Source organism: Mustela lutreola, chromosome 7 (assembly GCF_030435805.1).
Source record: "Mustela lutreola isolate mMusLut2 chromosome 7, mMusLut2.pri, whole genome shotgun sequence".
Taxonomy (NCBI): Eukaryota; Metazoa; Chordata; class Mammalia; order Carnivora; family Mustelidae; genus Mustela; species Mustela lutreola.
The window spans coordinates 4,370,980-4,393,234 of NC_081296.1; the positions used below are offsets into that span (position 1 = coordinate 4,370,980).

The following is a 22,255-nucleotide window of genomic DNA, read 5'->3' on the forward strand; positions in this document are numbered from 1 at the left end:
GAAGGGCTGCAGTAGGACCACTTAAGGTTACCTGCCTTTGAACAGGTGTGGACAGCCTTTGTCACTGTGCATCTCAGGGGCTTTTTATATGGTAGAGAAAGAGAATTAGTATTTGTAGACCTACATTTTAAAATGGTACATCAACACCTTTCCAGTATTTCATGGGTTTTCTGTGACCGAGCACTCACACAGCAGTGTAGACCGTGTTGTTCTTGTCTTTGAGAGTGCTCTGTTTGGCGGTGACAGCTGGTCATGTGCACTTGACAGCTAGTGTGTTCCGTGGGCTCCGCGGTACCTGCTCAGCTTATGAACTTGTTAACTGATGTTCCATAATAAACTTGAAAAGTTGCTTTAAAGCAAAATTCAAGACAAATGCTAGTTTAACTGGTGAAAGGGAGGCAGTGATAAATGGTGGGGAAGCTCTCACTGATGCAGAGGGGCTGAGCACAGCTGCAGTTCTGTTTATTTTCTGTGAAGTTTTTCTTCAATTACTGATAACATCGTGTCTCCAACTTGCAGAGCTAATGTTGTTGGTCATTGTGTTGTTTCAGGGGAATGCTGTTTTGTTTGCCAACAGGTGAACAGTTTGAGTTTTCTAAACCCTTGGGTTTTTCTTCATATTTGGAGTGGCAGAGAAGGGCTTGAAACTCATCTGTTGTAATTAGTGAAATAGTTACCTTGAAACACATTTTCCATGCATTTAAATTTTGTGGCTATATCAGAACTTACATGGGTAAATTCTTCATTCATGAGTAGAACAACTGTTTGGGTTTCACTTGAATATTTACAATTTATGTTGGTGCTTAAGTATTTATATCACAAATGTTTCCTTTGTTCTGAATTTGAGAAAATGTATTTAGGTTTTTTTCAATCTTAACAGATGGATCTTGTTGCTACAATAGAAAAGAAGATAATTGTAAATATAAAGATTGTAGCTAAAGTCTTCGCAGGTTTAGCTGTGGGTCACATTTGAAGGCCCCCTGTTCCCCTGGGGCTCTCAGGGAATTGCACATCTGCCCTGTGAAGGCTGGATGCTCTCTGATTGACAGTTAGGGAGTAGCAACATTTCAGTGTGTAGGTTTCATTCAGCGTAGAAGCCAGCTTTCTAGTGGGAGAAGAAAATGCTTTAAATGAGCTAATATGGAGGCCTAAGAATAGTGATAGCTCTATTTTATTCATTAAGGATTAGGGGAAAAGTGATCTAAGAGGGAATATTAAATGCATTCAGAGTGTCTGTTGTTAGTCTCCATTCAAGGGGAATACAGGGATCTTTTGGTCTAATAACATGAGGTAAAATTATAATGGGCGTTCAGTTGGTGAAGCTGGAGAGAACCTAGAACTAGCATCTTCATATTGACCAGGTCTCTCTGTTCTGTGCAGTAGAGGGGCTGTACGGCTTTGCGGTGTTCTTCGTGTGTGGCTTCTTTATAAAAAGGAGGTCAATGTTTTAGAAAGTATTTTTTATTGACAACTTCTAGGAATTGGCTCATTTACTAACTCCTGTCTGGGAACCTGTTTGACTTCGTGTTTGGATGTCATTAGAAAAAAATGAACTTGAAACTTTTTTTGCTTTTCTTCTTCTTGACAGAAAGATCTTTCTTTATACTTTTACATTTTCTCCCCAGAATAAGCACCGTGTTCCCCCACCAGCGGATTTTTGTTGTGTACTTGGTGTCTTAGTGAAATTTAGCACTGTTAACTACTTTTTTCTTCTTGAAGCTCTTCCCATGAGTTAGTGATACTGCTCTGGCTTCTTTTTGTGATGTCTGTCCTTTGAAAGTGTTTCCTCTTTATAACCATTAAGTATTGAAATTTCGTAGGCTTCTGACCTAACATTCTTCTCAGGCTGTCCTTGGGTGACCTCCAGCACCACACCTTCAGTTAACTGCCTGTGCATAGTAATGGTTCTAAGATCTGTATCTTAAATCCAGATTGCTTTGTAATCTTGAAACGCGTGTCCACCCAGCTCACAAAGGTCTCTCTTCCATACGTACGGGAAACTCAGCAAGGCTAAATTTTAGCCGCCGCTTTCACCCTCCCCGCAGCATCCTGCCCTCCTTTCTTCCCTCCTGGCCCAGAGAGGGGGAGGCACGCAGAAGCGGGGTCCGCCTCTGGTTCTAACTCCTTCTTCGTGCCCGGTGAGCCTCCACCTTCTAATGATTCTATTCAATTATTTTAAAAGATTTTACCTTTTAAAAAACATATTTATTTATTTATTGGAGAGAGAGACAGAGATAGTGAGAGAGGCAGGGGCAGGGAGGAGAGGGAGAAACGCAGGACCAGCTGAGCGGGGGCCCGACGTGGGACTCGGTCCTGGAAATCTGGGATCATGACCTGAGCTGAGGGCAGTTGCTTAACCAGCTAGGCCCCCCGGATGCCCAAGTTTTTACCTTTAAGTCCCTGCACCCAACGTGGGGCTCAGACTCAGAACCCTGAGATCAAGAGTTGCACACCCCACGGCCTGAGCCCGCCGTCTCTCCCTCCTGTCCGTTTTAAATCCATAGGCTCTAGAGTCCATGGCTTCTCATCTCGGCCACTAAAACAGCCTTGGCTCCTCTTCTCTTCCGGTTTCGGCTTTCTACAATCCACTCCTCACTGCGAGGTTGTGTCTGTTTTTCTCTGCTTACAGTTCTTCAGTGCCTTGTTGCCGCTTGAACTTTCTCAGTTTCCTAGGATGAGTAACACTACTGGCTAATTCTGTGCTAAGCGTTCTCTTACGGCCGGAGTAGGTAAGCACTGTTCCCTCCACTTCACAAGTGGGACACTTTGGAAAGGCTAACTAGTGTGATTTGTGCAGGGCCGACTTCGCCGGGTGAGCGGAGCGGCAGTGCACTTTGAACTCAGGTGCGCTGGGCCAAAGTCCTTCCAATCCTGACCGCCGAGCCGGGAGCCTTCCTGAGCCTGAGCCGGCCCTTGCTTCTCCGCCCTCTTCCCCCCACACCACTTCCTTTCATCCTCTCACCAGCCATGTGCGGTTCCTTCTTCCAGGGCGTGCTCAGAACTTGTTGCCCGAGTCTAAAACTGCTTTAAGGGTTCTCAAAAAACCATTTTTGACAGTTTTTTGGAACACTGCAAATGTGTGAGACACTTTAGCATGTCCAGAATAGAAGATCAGAGAATGAGACGTAGGAAAGGTAGAGGTAGTTTTCCATACATAGTTGGTTTTGAATTTCAAAGCTGTTGCATTCTTCACATTTAATAAAAGCTCAATACCTGCCTGTGTGAGAGGAAGATTAGACAAAGTGCAAACCCGCTTTATCAGAGCCTTTTGAAATCCTAATGGCCTTCACGTGGCTGTTCCTGGAGGCCCCTGTGTGCATTTTCTCAGCCGGGGTAGGAGGCTCGACCCTGTGAACACAGGGGACGTAAGCCGCGGAGGATGGGCTGTGTGTGTTCTCTTGCACCCGACGTTATAGTATCACAACAGGCTAAATACCGCAGCAGATTTTTTGTAGAAAGAATACTGAGGTAAATGGAGTCATAGTTGATTTGGAATCACTTTCATTTCAAATATGTCACTCCATTTCTCTTCGTCTCTCTCCATCACCCCTTCCAACATGTTTTAAGGCAAAATGACCTTTATTCAATTAAAAATAAAAAAGCCTTTCCTCCATAGTTTGGAAAGGATGTGGTATTAAAAGAAAAAGATCATATGGATAGAACTTTCAAAAATATAGGTAAATATTTGGTTTTGGAAATGGTTGAATCTATAACTGGACTTGGAAGCTAATGTAATTATACACTTTTAATTAAAATTCATAGTTTTCTGTTAAAAAAGCAGGAGTTTTTGTGGGTTGTTTTGTTTTGTGTTGTTTTTACCATTCATGTATTTTAGAGGTAGGACATTCCATTCTGCTCTCAAAAGTTTTAATTTGCCATATCATCCAAAATAATCTTTTGCTATTTTCTTAATAAAAATGCAAACTAATAGTTGATTTAATGAATTTTGTGTTATATATTACAGTAATCAAACAATGTATGATTTGAAAAGAATGTATAACTTAGTGTCGATGAATAGAATACATAATAATTTTCCTTAATTTTTTAGGTAATTGCTTAAAAGTATATAGTGTATCTCTTTTCAAATCCCAGTAGCTATAGAACTTTATAAAATAAAATCAGTTTTAGTGGGAAAAATTATTCTTGACAGATTATTTAAAATGAAAACCTACACTGAAAAGGTCTCATTAATTGCTTAAAATAATAGTTTCAATAAGCAAATTCTTCTTGGACTGACCCAGTCACCTAGTCAGGTGACTTTGCTAAAGTGCTGAAAGACCCATCCTTTTCAGTTCCTGTACTATTGGAAGAAATCGGGGGATATGAATATTCTGTGTCCTGTAGGTCGGTATTACGGATTCCTGAGTGCCAGACTGTGGTTTGTTTTAAATGATTGCGGTAGAAACTCAGCAGGGAGACCGGCCACTGTGAGCGAGGATAATCAGGAAACTCTAAGAAAGTAAAATCTGAAGCACGTCTTGAAAGTTAGATATGTTTGAGACTATAGCAGTGACAGCCTTCTTTTCTTGTTTCTTCTTCTATTTTTTCTTTTTCTTTTTTTTAAATTTCAGATAGCAAAACTTTTATTCTTTTCTCCTGGAAAGGGGTAACTCTGAAATGGTGAAGTAGAGAGTAATGAAAGCAGAGACTCTTAGCTGGCTTCTGCAGACGTTTTCCTGGTTTGGGGAGTGCCACATGATTTCCCACTTACCTAGTAAGTTCCGGCTTCCTGGGATTCGTGAGGTGCTAAAGAGGCACGGAGGGTGCTCTGGTTGTGGGAATGGTGTGACTCTGAGCTGTGTGAGGTGTCAGAGGCTTCTATGCAGAGGAACGGTGACAGCAGTATTAGGAGGACTAACGCAGTGATCACAACTCACATGGACACTGTATCAGACACGTTAACTTTTTAAAAAGGGTTTAATATTTTTGGAGGAGCTTTCAGTTCACAGCAACATTACTAGAAAGTTACAGAAATTTCCTGTGTACCCCCAGGGTCTTCATACATGCATATCCTCCCCCCTTACCAACATCCGCCACCAGAGTGGTACACTTGTTACAGCAATGAGCCTCCGTTGACGTGTCATAGTCACTCAGAGTCCACTGGCGTTCACTCTTAGTAGTGTAGATTCTGTAGGTTTGGGCCAACATGAGATGTATCATCATTATAGTATTGCACAGAGTATCCACTGCAGTGAAAATCCCCTGTAGTCCTTCTGTTCATCCATTCTCTCATCCTCAGCCCCTGACAACACTGATCTTTTTGTGGTCTCCATAGTTTCACCTTTTTTACGATGTCATACAGTTGGAGTCACACCGCATGTAGTGTTTTCCGATTGCCTTTTTTTCACTTAGTAATAATAAGCGTTTAAGTTTCCTCCGTGTCTTTTCATGGCTTGATAGCGCCTTTCTATTTAGGACGGACTAATATTCCATTGTGTGGATGGGTCATAGTTCATTGATCCATCCACCCTGAAAGACATCTTGGTTGCTTCAGAGTTATTATCAGTCGGAATAAAGCTGCTGCAAACCTCCAGGTTTACCTTTGCTTACGTACAAAGACTGTTAATGCTGGATTATAAAGTAGTTGGTACTGAAGAATCCACCATATAAGTCTTCTTCCAAAGTGGGTGTATCATTTTGCATTCCCATAAGTAAAGCTTGAGCATTCCTGTTGCTCCACATCTTTGCCAGCATTTCATGCCATCAGTGGTCCAGATTTCTGCCATTCTCATAGGTGTGTAGTGTTGTCTCTCTGTTTTCATTTGTATTTCCCTGATGTATGATGTGGAAGCTATCTCTGTATCTTTACTATGGTATCTGTAAGGCCTTTGGCCCAGTGTTTTAGAGTTCTTTGTATATTTTGGATCAGTCCTTTATCAGACGTGTCTTTTGTAAGTATTTTCTTACAGTCTATGGCTTGTCTACTCCTTCTCCTGAGATTGCCTCAAAAAGTAATTGCCATTTCCCAAGGTCAGTGAGATTATCTCCTTCGTTATCCTCTAGGAGGGCTGTAGTTTTGTGTTTTACATTTACGTCCATGATACATTTTGTGTTCATTTTTGTGAAGGGTGTAAGGTGTGTGTCTAGATTCATTTTTTTGACATATGGGTGTCTGATTGCTCCAGCACCATTTGTTGAAAAGACTGTCTTTGCTTTTGCTCAGTCATATGAGCAAATCATTTGGCTATGTTGGCTATATTTATATGGGTCTTTTGCTGGGTTCTCTTTTATTCTGATGATCTGTTTGTTTGTCTTTACCCAATACCATATGGCTTGACTATTGTAACTTCATACTAAATCGAAGTTGGGCAGTGTCAGCCCTCCAACTTTGTTCTCCTCCAAGCATTTATTGGCAATTCTGAATCTTTTGCCTCTCCATATAAACTTGAGAATCAGTTTGTTGATATCCACAATATAACTTGCTGGAATTTTGATTGGGATTTCATTGCATATGTAGATTAATTGTGGAAGAACTGACATCTGGACAATATTGAGTCTTCCTACCCATAAACATGGAATATCTCTCCATTTATTTAGTTCTTCTTTGATTTTGCTCATCAGAGTTTTGTAGTTTTCTTCATATGGGTTGTATGCGTGTTTTGTTAGATTTACACTGCCTGTGTATTTCATTTTTGGATCCTAATATAAATGGTATTGTGTTTTTAATTTTAAATTTACTGCTGATATATGAGATAGCAATTGACTTTTATATATTAGCCTTATATCCTGCAACTTTGCTATAACCACTTAGTTTCATGAGGGTTTTTTGTAGTTGATTCAAATTTTCCGCACAGGCGTGGCATCTGTGAACAAAGACCATTTAATTTCCGCCTGTGTAATCTGTATACTTTCTATTTCTTTTTCTTATCTTACTGCATTAGCTAGTACTTTCAGCACCATGTTGAAAAGAGGGTACGTATTTGCCTGTTCCTGATCTTTGTGGGGAAACTTCAAGTTTCTCACCATCAACTATGATGCCACCCATAGGAAGTTTGTAGATACTCTATCAACTTGAGGAAGTTTCCCTTTGTTCCCATACTAACTTTTCGAGTCCTCACAGCAGTTATTATGAGCCGGATGTTACTGTCTGTGTTTCACAGATAATGATACTGACGCATAGAGAGGCAACTTAAAAAGTCACACAGCTGGTGAGGTGACAGAGCCTCTGTTTAATTTCTCAAGTCTGACACCAGTGCGTGATCTTGCCGTTCAGATTTGCTTGGAGAAGAGAAGATATTCAAGGTGGGGAAACTGCCAGGATTGTTTGGGAAGCTCCGTGGTAAATCTGAGTTATTTTCCTGATCTTCCTGAACTTTAGGGTTGTGATCTCAAGGCCGCTTTCAGATAACTTCCTGGGAGAGGTAAGACGGAGTACTCCTTACCCCTGTGAGTTTCAGATGATGGAATTGGTGGAGTTCCAGTGCTCTAGGGTCCTTGTGAGGATGAGACCATGCCTTCTCCCCATCTTCCGCTGAGTTCATGTCCTCTGGTTCTTTGATTTCCTGTGAGCTCAAAATCAGAATTTTTTGGGGGGGGGGGTGTAGAGATTTATTAATCAGTTACTCTATCTTTACCTTTTTTAATTTTCTTATACAGAAATTTCTGATGTGGATATGGTACAGATAAAAATGGTGGTGTACCGAACACTGTGCTTTCTTTTTATGTTTGTTATTTTTAACCTTCTAGCCCTACGAGCGGTTGGTGGTGGTAGCCACACTGACAAATAGTCTACAGATTTCCTTAGCACCTGCAAGGTGCTATGGCAGTAATTTATGATACCCTGGGGAAACAGACTCAGGATTAAAATATTTAGTGATACAAGGGAAGAAGACATGAAGTTCTGACAGGTGCAGAGGATGAGAGAAGACCATAGAGGAAGAAGGACTTCCTTTTCTTCCTTTCCTTCTTTTCTGGCTCCCTTTGTTGTTTGCAGACTGTTACTCTTCCTGAGAAACCTGTGATCTTTCTGCCATAGTTCCTTTCCTTTTCGTCATCTTCTCCACATCATTCTCAGGTTTATTGAGGATCTGGCAGCGGACTTTCCACTTCTGTGAATGTGGGGATTTCGGTTTGTTTTATCTGTTCCTCAGAGCCTAGTACAGTGGCTGACTCACAGGAAGGGCTGAATTCTTACTGAAAAAGTACATTTTTAAAACTCCCTTGACTTATGTACCCGTAGAACTTGAGCAGCCCATTCCAAAGACCAAGCCTTCCACCTTACTGCTTGAGGCAGCTCCAACGCTGAAACTGTTTTTCAGCTGTGGACGTATAATACATGTTGATTATTAGAAATTTAGAAAATGGATAGACCAAAAAAAATTTTTTTTCACTCAGAATCTAGCTACCTGGAGGTGAAAGTGGGTCTTTTCCATTTATATCTTTCTCGGCTTTTTTTTCCTATGCACATGCAAATGTATTTTTAATTTTTGGAGGAATCACAGTTTCATTTTGTGAAATCTTTCCGTGCAATTATTTATTCACTTAAAATACGAATGCCTGCTGTGTGTGCGTTGGAAATGGGCCCTGCAGCCGGAGCGCTGCTTGAGAGAGGCTGGCGGGCGAGGGCGTCGGGGCTGATGGCCACGCGCTGCTGCCCCAGGAAGCTCCGGAGTCTGTACCACCAGCCCATGTTTTTACTTTGGAACTGATCTTTTTATTGTCAGAACAGTGTGCCGTGATGATGTTCTTAGGGTAGATTCAAAGAAGAGGAATTCTGGGTCGAAGACTATATTTTAGTCTTTTAAACTTGTTCTAGAGAACAGTTGAACCACTCTATATTCTCACCAGAAGGGTGAGCTAGTTTGTGTAAACACTAGTTTATCTGGATCCACACAAGAAAGTATGGTAGTTTTTTTTTTAATGATTCTAATTTATATACCATAAAATTCACCCATTGAGTAAGTGTTCAATTCAGTAATTTTAAATAAATTCACAAAGTTGTGTAATTACTACCAGACTCCACTTAGAACATTTCCTTTAGCCCGGAAAGATCCCTCAAGTCTCTTTGTAAACATATCCCATTCCCGGTGCCAGTCCTCAGCAACCAGTAGACCTGTTCTTTCTCCACATGTGAATGGAATCACGGATTCTGATGTGGTCTTTCCAGTTTGCCTACTGTCACCAGCATCCCTGTTGCAACATCTGTCATTAGCTTGGTCCATTTTTCTTTTTTTCTTTTATCTCTTATTTATTTTTTATTGTGGTAAAATACACATAAAAATATACCATTTACGGACGCCTGGGTGGCTCATTTGGTCAAGCCGCTGCCTTCGGCTCCGGTCATGATTCCAGGGTCCTGGGATCGAGTCCCACGGCAGGCTCTCTGCTTGGTGGGGAATCTGCGTCTCCTACCTGCCACGCCCCCTGCTTGTGCTTACCCTCTTTCTCTCTGATGAATGAATAGATAAATAAAATCTTTAAAATGTGTGTGTGTGTGTGTGTGTGTGTCATACACATATGTGTGTGTGTATATATATATATATGCCATTAAAATTATTTTCAAGTGTAGAGTTGGTTGGTATTAAATGCATGTACACTGATTGGCAGCCATCACTGCTGTCCATCTCTAGAACTTTTCTCATCATCTTGAAGCTCTGTGCCCGTTAAACCATAACTCCCCACCCCTGCTGCTCAGGAATTACTATTCTGCTTTGTGTCTGTGTGAATTTCACTATTTGAAGTTCTCTCTTTTTGGTGGTTCTTTTTTTAAAATAAGCTTTTTAAAATAAGCAGAAAGCCCAATTCGGGGTTCGATCCCAGGACCCTGAGATCATGACCTGAGCCAAAGGCAGAGGCTTAACCCACTGAGCCACCCAGGCGCCCCTCCTTTGTCTTTTTGAAGATAGCTGTCCGGATGGTGTGGAGTGGTATCTCACTGCGGTTGTGATTTATATTTTCTAATGATTAGTGATGTGGAGTATCTTTTTGTGTATTTATTGGTTGTGCACTGGTATGTCTTCACTGGGGATACGTCTGTGCAAGTTCTTTGCCGGTTACTGGGCTGGATTTTTTGTTGTTGCGTTGTAGGAGTGCTTTATGTTTTCTGCATATTAATTCCTTACCCAGTAGTAGCACTTGCACATAGTTTTTCGTCCCTCTCTGTGGGCTGGCATTCTACTCTGTTGATTGTGTCCTTTGATGGATAAATTTTTTTATTTTGATAATACCCAAATTATCTATTGTTACGTGTGTTTTTGGTGTCATATCTAAGAAATCATTGCCAAATCCAGTGTCCGATCTTTAGCCCTATGTTTTCTTATAGGAGTTTTTTACTTTATATGCTTAGGTCTTTGATCCATCTTAAGTTAATGTCTGTACGTGGTATAAAGTAAGGGTGGAACTTCATTCCCTGGCATGTGGAGATCCAGTTTTCCTACCACTGGGGCTTGAAAAGACTGCCCCGCCCCCCATTAAATGGTCTTGACTTGTCCCTTTTTGTTGCCAGTCTGCGTTCATTGTGTACATGTATATACTGCAGTTACTGCTCCACCTGCCGGGGGCGCGCACGGTGGGTTGTTTGCAGCTTTAGGCTTGTCCTTGTGCTGCTGTGAACATGTATGTGTGAGCTTTTGGGTGGCGTCCGTTTTTGTTTCTCTTGCGTAGACCCCCAGAAGTGGAATTACTCGATCATTGGTAACTGGGAATGCAACTCTGTAGGAGACGGCAGAGTGTTTTCCTAAGCTCCCACAATCATTCTGTCCCCAGCAGCAGTGCACAGGACATCCTTTTCTCTTTAGTCTCACCAGCACTTGGTGCGGTCAGTGCCTGTAAGATACGGAGTGGTAGCTCCCTATGGGGGACTCCTACTTCTCAGAGGACGGCAGACCCCTCCCCCGCAACACATGGGATGCGAGTGTCGGTCTTCTGGCTGGAGCCTCCTGTCCCTTCCGGCTCTCCTTTTTTCCCACCACTCAGTCCGAAGCTTTATAAGCCCCCCCCCCCCCCCCCCCCGTCTCTTGTTTCTTCCTTCCTTCCGGCTGCGGGTCCATCTTCAGCCACTTTCTTACGTTGCTAATCTTGGACGGGGGCAGCCGTGTGTACCCACTGCTTGTGAACCTGAGCAGTTGCTCCCACCAGAGCAGGTCACATACAGTTATGGTTTGATACTGCTGTGAGTTTTTCTGTAACTTTTTGTTTTGATTGAATTTCAAATTTAGCATAGAAGTTGCATGAATCGTACAAGGAGCTCCTGTTTCTTTTTCCCAGATTCTCAGTCTTTATGCTTTGTCCTATTTGTTTATCATAGTCCTTTCTCGGTCTCTTTTTCTTTCTGTCTGCATTTGTGTATGTATAAATATACGCACACTCTTTCCTGACTCACTGGTGTAAGCTGCAAACTTTCTCAGGTTGCAAAGCTAATAAGGGGTCAAGCAGGGATTTGAATCCAGATACTTGTGTGTGTGTGTGTGTGTGTGTGTGTGTGTGTGTGTGAGAGAGAGAGAGAGAGAGAGAGAATATGTGTGTGTGTGCGCGCACACACGCACACGCAGTGTCTGGCCCGTACTTCCGGTGTCAGGAGATGCCTTTTGAATGGACCAGAGAGCACAGTTCCCCTGGCAGAGGCTGCGTCCCTTCTCTTCTTGGGGTTTTGGCATGTGCAGGTGCTTGGGATTTGGAGCCCGGCTCCCTGGGTTGGGGTCCTTGCTTTCCTGCCTGCTGGCGGTTTGTCCCCAGCCGCTTCCCTGATCTCCCTCAGGCTCTGTTTCCTCATCTCTGCAATGGTGGAGTGAGAGCTCCTGCCTGGGAGGGATCTTGTGAGGGTTAGAGGGGACAGTACAGGGAAGCCACTTATCACGGACCCTCTCACTTCTGTTTGTGACCTGTCCTGGTCTTCTGACATGGCTCCCCGCTTCTCTTCGTCCACCCTGCCCCATGGGTGCCCCGTGATGGTTTTCCTGGCAAAGCTGATAAGACGTCCGGCGTTTGGTTAGCGAACAGAGAGCTCTGGAGAAGGGTCTGGGCCAGAGTCCTCTTTAGACTTGCTCCGAGCTCCTAGTTAGAGCTGTGAGACCGAAGCCTTGCACGAAGAGGCAGGTGACAGGTGCGGGATTTGGCAATCCAGTTCGCGGAGCCATGGCACTGTTCAAGCACATGAAACTGGCATCCCAGTTTGTGAAGATTTTTGATTGCCCTTCTAAGTCTCCGGAATATTTCAGAAACAGCAGCTCTTTAAGGCCCCACAGAATCCAGGGTCACGCATGTGGAAGCAGCACAGAAATTTGAGGTAGCCTGACATGTCTGCCCCTGTCCTGCACGCCTCTCAGAGGTACATGTTTTCCAGCAAAGTCTTGTGTCTTGTTGGATCACACAATCTAGGTTTTTCTTCAGAGGAGAAGTCTCTGCAACAGGCGTGACCCCGTTTGGCAAGTAGAAGGAACAGAAAGTCATCAAAGCAAATAATTCCAAAGTAAGATTTCGCTGGTCTTGTCTTTTTAGTCAGTAGACTGTGTAGAGTAAACCTGTGGGGGGCGATTGGGGGTTTTTAACAGTGACGTAAGGGGGTGCATGGGAAACTAGAGGCTGCGTGGAAGGTAGGGGGAGCGGCACCGGCATCTCTGAGGAATCTGCCCGTCATTTGCTGGTCTGTGTGTGCTTGAACCCTAAGCCATCCTCACTCTTCTGTAACTTACTTTTCTCGGAATAATTAAATACCTCTTTGAAGGAGATGGTTATGAGCACCTCTTGTCTGATTGTTTTCACCCCATGAGTTTCATTTAGGTAAAATTTTTAATGTTAATGTTTTGTAATGCTGTCTTAATTTCTTAAGAGAATTAAGAGTGAAATATTTTAGAGAAAAATAGCACCGAGGGCTGCTGATTGGTCATCAGTACCCTTGATCTGTTTGTCAGCGTCTGCTGAGAAACGGGTCCCAGCTTTCCGTGTGGTATTCTCTGATGCTGTCATCCGTGTATTTGAGAAGCACGGATGGAAAGGTTTTATAGGGAAATCGTATTTGGAGATCAGTTCAGGAGAACTCTTCAAACCTGCTTTTCTCTTGAAATTGTGAATCCTACTCTCCTTGGGTCTTTGCTTTGGGCTGACTTAAAGCCAGGTCCTGGAGACTCTAACTTCCTCGCGGTGTATTGAGGCCTGCGCTGAAGTCAGTTGGACTTTTTAAGATTGAAGACCAAGGAGCTGTTACAGGACCCATCGTTGACAAAGTATAAACAGTTCTTGGCTGAATGCTCGATGGCTTCAGATTTTGGTGGCGAGCAGTTTATTTTGTGTTTTATAACTACACCAGAAACCGGAAAGTCTGGCCTTGGGATGATGGATTCAGGCCTGCCTAACATTTCCAAGTCGGTATTACGAACATAGGAGCTTCAGTTATCAAGACGATCTCTGCGTGATGCGGAGATCCCAGTCGACGCGTGTTCTGGGGTCGATCACTCCTAAGTAGCTCTAAAGCTAATACGCTCTGCTTTTGTTCTACTTTTGTTCCTAGTTGAGGAAGATCTGAAAGTCAGTCAAGTCACCGGTACTTCCTTTGGCAGCCGAGGTGGTGCGGGTATACGTGCGGGTATTTTAGTGATGTGGGGTAGAGACTGGTCCGCGGACCGTGCTTGTGTACAGTGAGCCCTGGGCGCCGTCCGTGTCCTAAAGAGAAGGGAGAGAAGGGAGGAAGCCTTACCCACAGACTCCTCATCTGATGGGCTCTTGTAGGTTGCTGTGGATTAATCTGCTGACTGTTTAATGGCCTCGAAGGAAAAAAAGTTGCTAATTCAGATCGGTTTAGTGTGTTCTACACTGTTCAGTCGTTCTCTGATTGATCCCGAGCATTAAGATGAAAAAGACTGGTAATTTGGTTTTTACCTGGAGATTGAGTTTCCTCTGATGGGTCTGTAAGAGGCTCGGGGTTGGTTCTTGTGTGGGTAAGTGCAAGTCATACGTTGATGCATTATGTGAACATTTGAGGGCCTGGAATACCTGTTTAATGCAGCTGTGTCAGGTGTTAGAAATAAAGTGGAAAGACAGATGGCTTCTAACATTTAGTGTTATCAAATTGTTATGGGCCAAATTAATAACTGGGTTTAACTTTGAGAGGAAAGGTGACTTATGTATTAACATGTGCTGTGTTTCTTAGCAGTGCTGTTTTGGTATTTACTTTTCTCCATATAGTTTATCCCACTTGCAAGAGATAGTATTTATATGCAAGATAATTGTTAACTGGGATTAATGAAAGGCTTTGTAGAAAAAAAGATTTCATGATTGCTGGAAATTAAAATTCCATCCTGTATTCTCTGTGAACAATATAATAAACTAAAAATAGTATTTAAAACATCAGTCATTCAGGGGCACCTGGGTGGCTCAGTCAGTTGAGCGTCTGCCTTTGGCCCAGGTCATGATCCCGGGGTCCTGGGATTAAGCCCCCGAGGGAGGGCCCCCCCCCCTCCTTGCTCAGCGGGGAGCCTGCTCCTCCCCCCCACTGCTGCTCTCCCTGCTTGTGCTCGCTCACTCTCTCTGTCAAAGAAATAAATACAGACTTTAAAAATAAATAAAATAAAACATCAGTTATTCAGTAGTAACATTTTTTATTAGATGGGTAGTAACAATTTATTCAGACTTGTTAAGTGGTGAGAATTAGGGGAGAAAGCAGCCCACCTAACTCACTCAGGCTGGGTTTGTGTCTTCCATGGTCTCATCCCCACAGCTCTGCAGAGCAGCGGGCGGATGAATGGGTTCACGAAAGGTGTGTGCCTGGGAGTGCTGTATCTTGGTAATGTTGGTCTGACCATTACACTAAGAGAATGGAGAAAAATTGTTTAAGTGGAAAGGCTACTCAAAAATAGCTATTATTTTGGGCATTTGAACTTCGTGGTAAACAAGTTAAAATGTTTGAAATGAATTACAGTTTTTTTTTTTTTAAAGATTTTATTTATTTATTTGACAGAGAGATCACAAGTAGGCAGAGAGGTAGGCAGAGAGAGAGAGAGAGAGAGAGGAGGAAGCAGGCTCCCTGCCTAGCAGAGAGCCCGATGCGGGACTCGATTCCAGGACCCTGAGATCATGACCTGAGCCGAAGGCAGTGGCTTAACCCACTGAGCCACCCAGGCGCCCCAAATTACAGTTTTTCTTAAAAATACTTTTAAATTCCTTTTAAGTTCCTGAAGAAGTCTCTTGGCTCAAATTACCTAGTTTATTATAAATTTATTTTTAGGTTTTATATTTGAATACTGGTCATTGATCTTTTTCAAGAGAAAAATCTTTTTTTTTTTTTTTTAATGGAAGCTTTGATTTGAGAAAACTCTTTAGGGACATGAATTATTTTGTAACATAACTGTAATGACTGAGCAAGGCAGTGTGAGCAAACTGCTTTCCCTATAGTTTCTGAAGAATCAGTAGACATTCTGAAGCAATTCCTGATGAAAGGAAGGAGCTGTATTGCCTTTATTTGGGAGGCAGCTTTTGTTGAAATGCAGTAAATTCATGTCAGTTGTACTTGAAAATCTAGGACCAGGAAATGTTTAGTAGAATTTGTTAGAATTGTAAGCTCCCTCCCCCAACTTTGAAAATTGATGGTGAATTGGGTTCAAGCTCCTATTCATGCCTTATGCTTGTTGTAAAATAATAACACGTGTTATTTATAAAGCAATCCTAAGGGTACCTGGCCGGCTCCGTCAATGGAGCATGTGACTCTCGATCTCAGGGTGGTGAGTTCATGCTTGTTGGGCATAGAGCTTACTTTATTTTTCTATTTTTATTTTTATTTTTTAAAGTAGGCTCCATGCCCAGCGTAGAGCCCAACACAGGGCATGAACTCATGTCCTGAGCTGAGATCAAGAATCAGATGCTCAACCAACTGAGCCGGCCAGGCACCCTGTGCAGAGCTTACTTTAAAATAAAAATAAAAAATAAATGAAAAGCAGCCCAGGTTGATCTTATTCAAGATACCAAATCGTTTTCAAGGCAGTGATAAGATAAAAGAAGTGGATAGAGAAGGTAAGAAAGGAAAGTTTGTTTCTCTGTCACATCTAAATGAGGATGATTAGTTAGAAAGTTCTTTTCAAGATATTAAAAAATAAAATAATGACTTAATAGTACACAGATACTTTCAGGACCTTGAACTCATCAGTTATGTGGCACCTCTTCATGTAACTTCAACTTGTAATATTTATCTTGTACCCCACATAGCTATAACTCACTCACATCTTAAATCCGAATGGCTGTTTCTTTTGTCCTGTTTCATGAAATCAGCTCTACTGATGTATGTTTGCATGCAGTGCCATTTACTAATTTTTAGCATGCAGCTTTAGTTATGACAGATGAATGTATTTATGCCACCGCTATAGCGGTCATGTTGTGGGGCATTTGTTACCCAGAGCATGTCCTCATGTCCCTTTGGAGCTAACCTCCTCTCCCACCCCTGGCCCCTGGGCCTCCATTTTATCTGGCGGCTATTTCTAGCATTTCCTCTGATGTGGATCACACGCCAGGTGATCACACACCATCGTGCCCTGGAGACGTAGCCGCGTGGCCCCCTCGTCGGGGCTTCACTTCTTTCCTTGCTCAGTAGCGCTCCGTGGTGCGCACGTGTCACAGTTTGTCTGCTCACCAGTGGACGCCGTCCGGATCGTGCCACCGCCTACTGGCATAAATAAGGCCGTCGTGAATGTTTGAATGCAAGCCTGTGTGTGCACATGCGTGCAGAAACCTAGTGGTTGGGGCTTCGCTCAGATGTCAGTCTCCGTCTCATAGTTTTGGGAGGGAAGACAGAAAAACCTTATACAGACCAAAAGATAAAATTTGTCCTGGAGAAAAAGCTGAATTGTCAGCTGTTATTCTCTTATTCTTTATACCTTTGTTATAGTCCTTGTCTTTTCCCTTTCCCGGAGAAAAGCTACTACCTTTGATCTCTATAAAACCTCTTCTTAAAATGGTATTCCTTATTTAAAACTCTTGGAAGAATAAGCTGAATTTTAGATGGGCTTGTTGAACTGTGGCTATTTTACAGTACTTCTGTCCCCTACCCCTTTGTATCTCTACCTCATACTAAGTTTTATTTTTTGGAGCCTTTTTTATTTCTTTCTACAGCACCTCCTCTCTGAGAGTTGGGAGTTACATAGTGTGGTCTGAGAAGGGTCTACATAAGAAGCTATAGGTAAAGGCTTATGACATTTTATGTATATATGCATATATATATATATGATAGGAGTTTGCTGGAAATTCAGCTGCAGGCTCTGTTGGTCTGACTTAATGACTAATGAAGCGTAATATTTACTAACAAATGTATGCTATAATCTCCTTGGCGCTGTGGCTCAGAGTCAGTTCAGAATCAAGGGATGCCTGAAAACTCGCTTCATGCCCTCCCAGATGTGTATGTATATATACAAATGTCCACAGACACATTCTATGCTACCTTTTTTTTTCTTTAAAGATTTATTTATTTGGGAGTGGGCAGAGAAGGAGAATCTCAAGCAGACTTTACACTGAGCACTCATGACCCCAACATCATGACCCAGGCCAAAACCAGGAGTCAGATGCTCAATGGACTGAGCCACCCACCTTCCCCTCACATCCCGTATTTCTTAAATTGGGGGTTTGGGCTTCAAAATTGATTTAAATTTTAGATTTGAGTTATCATCTTTCACAAGGTGGATTATTCTGATTCTTTTATTAAAAGGGCATCAACCTGCAGCATTCAGAGGCTAGAGTTTGAATTGAGATCAGAGGAAGGTTTAGAAAGCTATGCATACATCGGTGGACAGAGGATTTCCAAACGTGCTGCGTGAGAAAATGGTGTCAAACACAGGGAAGACGTTGGCATAAAGTACCTTTGCCTGTTTTGACATTAGGCATCTGTAAGGGCCTGTTAAGTGCCTTCTTTAAACAAGGTGGTGTTTGCTGTTAGGTTACAGGGATTAATCTGATAGGGAGCCTGCCCCAGAGGAGGCCACGCTCTGTAACAGAGCTGATCTGGAATTAGCTAAAGAACAGTAAATACTGTGCACGGGGCGCTTCGGCCTGATGGGAAGTATACTGACTGTGAGAGACTAAAATTCATCCCTTCTTCCCTGGTCATCTTTGCTCCGCCTTGACTTTCTAAATTTGCTGGTTTCTACCCCTCCACTTCCTGCCTTCTCTGTTAGACTGTGAGCTAGTGGTGCTGCTATCATTCCACTCCTTTCCCAAGCCAACTATTGTACGACCTCTCCCAACAGAGAGACTGCTCTTCTGTGCCTCTTGACAAAGCAGGGGGAAGGGAGTATGGGTACAAGATGCGGATTGTCCTGCTGTAGTCATCCGTGCCCACAGCTGTGAGTCTCACGAAGACCCTGCAGTAGGCGAGCTAGAGGACGGAGGAGGCCTAAACCAAAGGGGAACGTGGAGGGAGAAATAGGCCAGACACCCGGGAGGAAGGCGAGCGGGGTGTTAGCAGTGGGCGCGCGTGGGGCCGTTCTCACTTTTCATGTTCCCTCTCGCTGTTTTCTTTACTCCTTCCTCTTTATTTTATGGCTTCACGCCACTACAGTGTGTGCGTATTACCCATTTGGGGGCTGGCTAGCTTCTCTGTGATTGACGTCTGTTAGCTTGTCTTTCCAGGTGCTCTGTAGTGAATGTGTGCTTTGTCAGCGTTTTATTGGCATTATCGAGTTTTATTTGTTTGGGGAGGGACATTTATTCTACTGTTTTCTTGCATGTTGTTGGTCGCTCATCTCCTCCATTGGTTCTGCTTTGTAAGCAGAAGTTAACTGATTGTGGAGTTTTCAGCGAGGGGGCATCCCCTCTGCTGTGTTCCCCGTTGAAGAGCAGTCGCTCGGTGGGAGAGGTCTGTTTCCCTCACCGTGCTGTGGTCTGGGGAAGGCTGTGGCAGGCTGATATGGTCGGGGGGAGGCGGACATGCACAGGGCTTAGATCCATGGAGTCAAACCTGTCATCAGTGTGGATGGCACGTGTCACGCAGCACCCAGCATTGGATGTCATAAACCCGAGCACTATGACAAGTCACTACCTAGGTGGTCAGATGACTTTGGATTGCTGTCGGATTGGACTTCGAGTACGTAGAGATCAGATTGGGACAATGACCCACTTGATAGGTATTCAGAATCTTTAGAACATCAGCTTCAAATATTTATTTTTCTTACGTTTTACTTTCACATTTATAGAAAGTTACATTGATAATACAGATAATTCCCATATACTCCTTGGCAAGATTTGACCACTGCTAACCCTTTGCCACATTCACTCTTACGCTTTATCATAATATTTTTTTCCGAACTGTGGGACCATAGGTAGTGTGCATCCTGTCCCTTTACCACATCATATTTACATATTCTGACAAGGCCAGTCTTGGATTTTCAGCGGTAGTTCAGTTACCAAGTAAAGGAAATTTAATACTGATCCAATAGAATTCTCTACTCCAGTCCACTTTTGGATTTCTCCCTTTCTCCCGACATGTCCTTCCTTCATTGATTTTTCTCCAGTCCAGCATCCAGCCCAGAATCCCTTACTGCGTTTACTTATCACGCTTCTCTGTTCTCCCTGAGTCAGGAGTGTTTCTTTCCCCTTTCCTTGTCTCTTAGGATGTTGGCATTGTGTGAAGAGTGACCATTTACTGACAGAGTCCCCTCAAGCTGGGCATGTCCGGCGTATCCTTGTGACTCAGTTTAGGGGCTGTGGCGTTGGCAGGGTTGTGTCACTGGCGATGTGTGCTCCTCCGTGCGTCGTGTCAGCAGCAGCATGTCCACCTGTCCCGTTAGCGGTGATGCTCACTTTTGATCTTTCGGTTGAGGTGGTATCTGCCAGGTTCTTCCACTTAAAGCATTATTATTTTTCCTTTCACAATAAGCAGTGTGTGGGGAAGTAACTTCGAGACTCGGCGCACACGATTCCCTGTGAGACCTGCACCCACAGTGAGTTTGACCTTGCCACGGTCATTGTGTTTGACCTGGTCACTGCGGCGGCGGTTGAGGTTCAAGTACGGAACGGCGCAGACTCCGTGGTCTGGAGGGCGTCTGCTCCAGCCGTTGGGTTCCTTCGCTTCCGAGAGGGTCTCATGTTGAGCTGGAACCCATCTTCCAAGACTTGCACGTGCGGCTGCAGATTCTGTGCTTTGTACCATGTGAGATAAGCCCGCTCTGTTTCCCTCTTGAACCGTCCTTCAGAACGCGTTCCTTTGTGACTTTTCTCTAGGTTTCTCACAGTCACGTCTTGTGACAAAAGATCTTCCTGAACTTGTAGCCATCCCGTTGGTTGCACGGTGGCATTCATTCATTAGCACCACCCTTCCCGCGGGGAGCCACGTCCGGGTTCCCGTTCTCGGTGTGGCTCATCAGGACACGGGACTGCTGTTGCTGTGATCTTAGCTGATTCCTGAAGCCCCAGGCTTTGGAGGCCAGTACGTCTGGATGCAAGGCCTGTCTCTGCCTCTTAGCTCTGTGATCTTCAGCAAGTTCCTAGCGTCTCGAGACTGTTCATGTTGCATAATCTATGCCGAGTTGGTCATCACCGCGCCCACCTCGTAGGGCGGGATGAGGAGTAAGCGGGCGCGTAAACCCGCCAGGACGGGCCGCCTGCACCGGGCTCAGCCAGAAAGCAGACTCCGGTGGTGCAGCCCGAGATTTGTTCCGTCCTCGTTAGCGGCTGTGTTTGATGGTAGACTCCCTCAGGAAGCTTAAGTTCTGCTGCAGCAGGGGGACACTCTGGAACACATGGTTCAGCTCGTGTGAAAGGTACTCTGTAAAGTTACAGCTTTCATGAGGCTTGAATTACTTCCTAAGTCATTTCTTTGCACAGTATAAGGAGAGTATAAGCATGCCTCTTTTACAGCAAAACACATGTATAGTACCTTATTTCAGTGTTAATACTTTAAACGTTAGTGAGATTTAAGAATTGGGATGTACTTCTCATGATATTTCTAAATCATGTGGCTATTATAAATAGTAAGTTTACTCTGTGACGTGCTAAAGCATTTCCTAAAACTTTTTGTAGAAATTTGATGCCCATGTGACACATGTAGGGGAAGTAGTTATGTGTGTATCCCAGGACATTTTGATCGGATGCAGTTCTGTTTTCCAGACAAGCCTTCTGACACTTGATCAATCTGTATCAGTAATGGTACTAGAGCAATGTGAATCTGTGGGTAAATGTGCTGTAAACGTTCATAGTAAATGTCGGAAAACCTGGCTCTTACTTCGGTCGGAACAGGACCAAGGATCTCATTCTCCCTACCCAAGAGGGTCCCAGGGGATGTTGTTGGGGCCATTGGAGTCATTCCCATTGACTGTCTGGTTGTAACGGTCGTTCTTTAGTTCTGGCTGTTCATGCTAAATGAATTAAACTTTAGAGAAGTGGAAAAAGACCTAGTTTTGCTTATTTGGGGTATGGATGGCTATATAAAAAATAATTCTTGCTCACCTCGCCTGGGGCCAGGTGAAGAAGAATCTCTGGTAAAGTTACATATTGCTGTATTTTATGTTGGTGTCAAATAGCAAGTGAAATGTTTTATTTCTTAATTTTATCTCAATAGCCCTCTTTATGTAGCTATAATAGTGAAAGCACTCCTTAAAATTTTAGACAATTAAAATGTACACAGTCAATTTTAACTGTCTCAACTCTGTTTCATGTTAAATGTGTTACAGGAATGAATCTGAAGTCTGCTGCGGTAAAACACTGAAGGCTTTACAATGTTTTCTTGCATAAAACTCAGACTTTAAGTAGCTGCTTATGAGGCTAGGGAAGGCAGGAGGCTAATGTGTGTCTCGAGATACAGGACAGCTGTTTGCCCATCAACCTCAACTGTGTGAGTAGACTTAATGCATAGACCTAGGTCGCTGGGGGTAGTTAAATCTAAGTGAAGAAACACTTAAGTCAGCATGATGACACATTTCATAGGGTGTTTTTTTCTGGTGGGTAGGAAACGGAGGGTGGAGTGGGTGGTAGATTTTTATAAAATATTTTTGAGAAAAACCGTAGCTAAGTATCATTAGTGACCATGCATCTTTTTTTTTTTTCCAGAATTATTTTAAGCATTGGAATTTGCATTACTAATCTTACAGTGAAGCAAAAGGTTATAATTCTTAAGATTGCAGTTTGTTTTGTAGTTGGTTTCAGACATTTTATATTACTATATTTACCAGATAACCATAAAAATGTATTTTGGGAATATGATGTTACATATTAATGTAGGAAATTGCTCTTGGGAATAATTTCATAATTTAAATTACAGTTAAATTTCATAATTTTTAAATAGTTCTTTTGAACCAGAGAGAGCATATACTTCCAAATAAATAAACTCCTGTTCCCTAGATGCAGTTTG

The 22,255-nt window shown here is 43.1% G+C and overlaps 1 protein-coding gene across 12 annotated transcripts in view; it reads left to right on the forward strand.

Moving 5' to 3' along the window:
• The window catches only part of ZFAND6 (zinc finger AN1-type containing 6), a 64,149-nt gene that overhangs the window by 11,210 nt on the left and 30,684 nt on the right, over positions 1 to 22,255 (forward strand). For 3 of the 12 annotated variants that reach the window (XR_009355204.1, XR_009355207.1, XM_059179814.1), the window contains exon 2: positions 21,579 to 21,739. The exons of 8 other annotated variants lie outside the window; for them this stretch is intronic. The gene's annotated coding sequence lies outside the window, so the exon portion shown is untranslated. Of the gene's footprint in view, positions 1 to 17,031; positions 17,099 to 21,578; positions 21,740 to 22,255 lie in introns of all 12 variants that reach the window. One more of the 12 variants, XR_009355206.1, reaches the window with a different exon arrangement.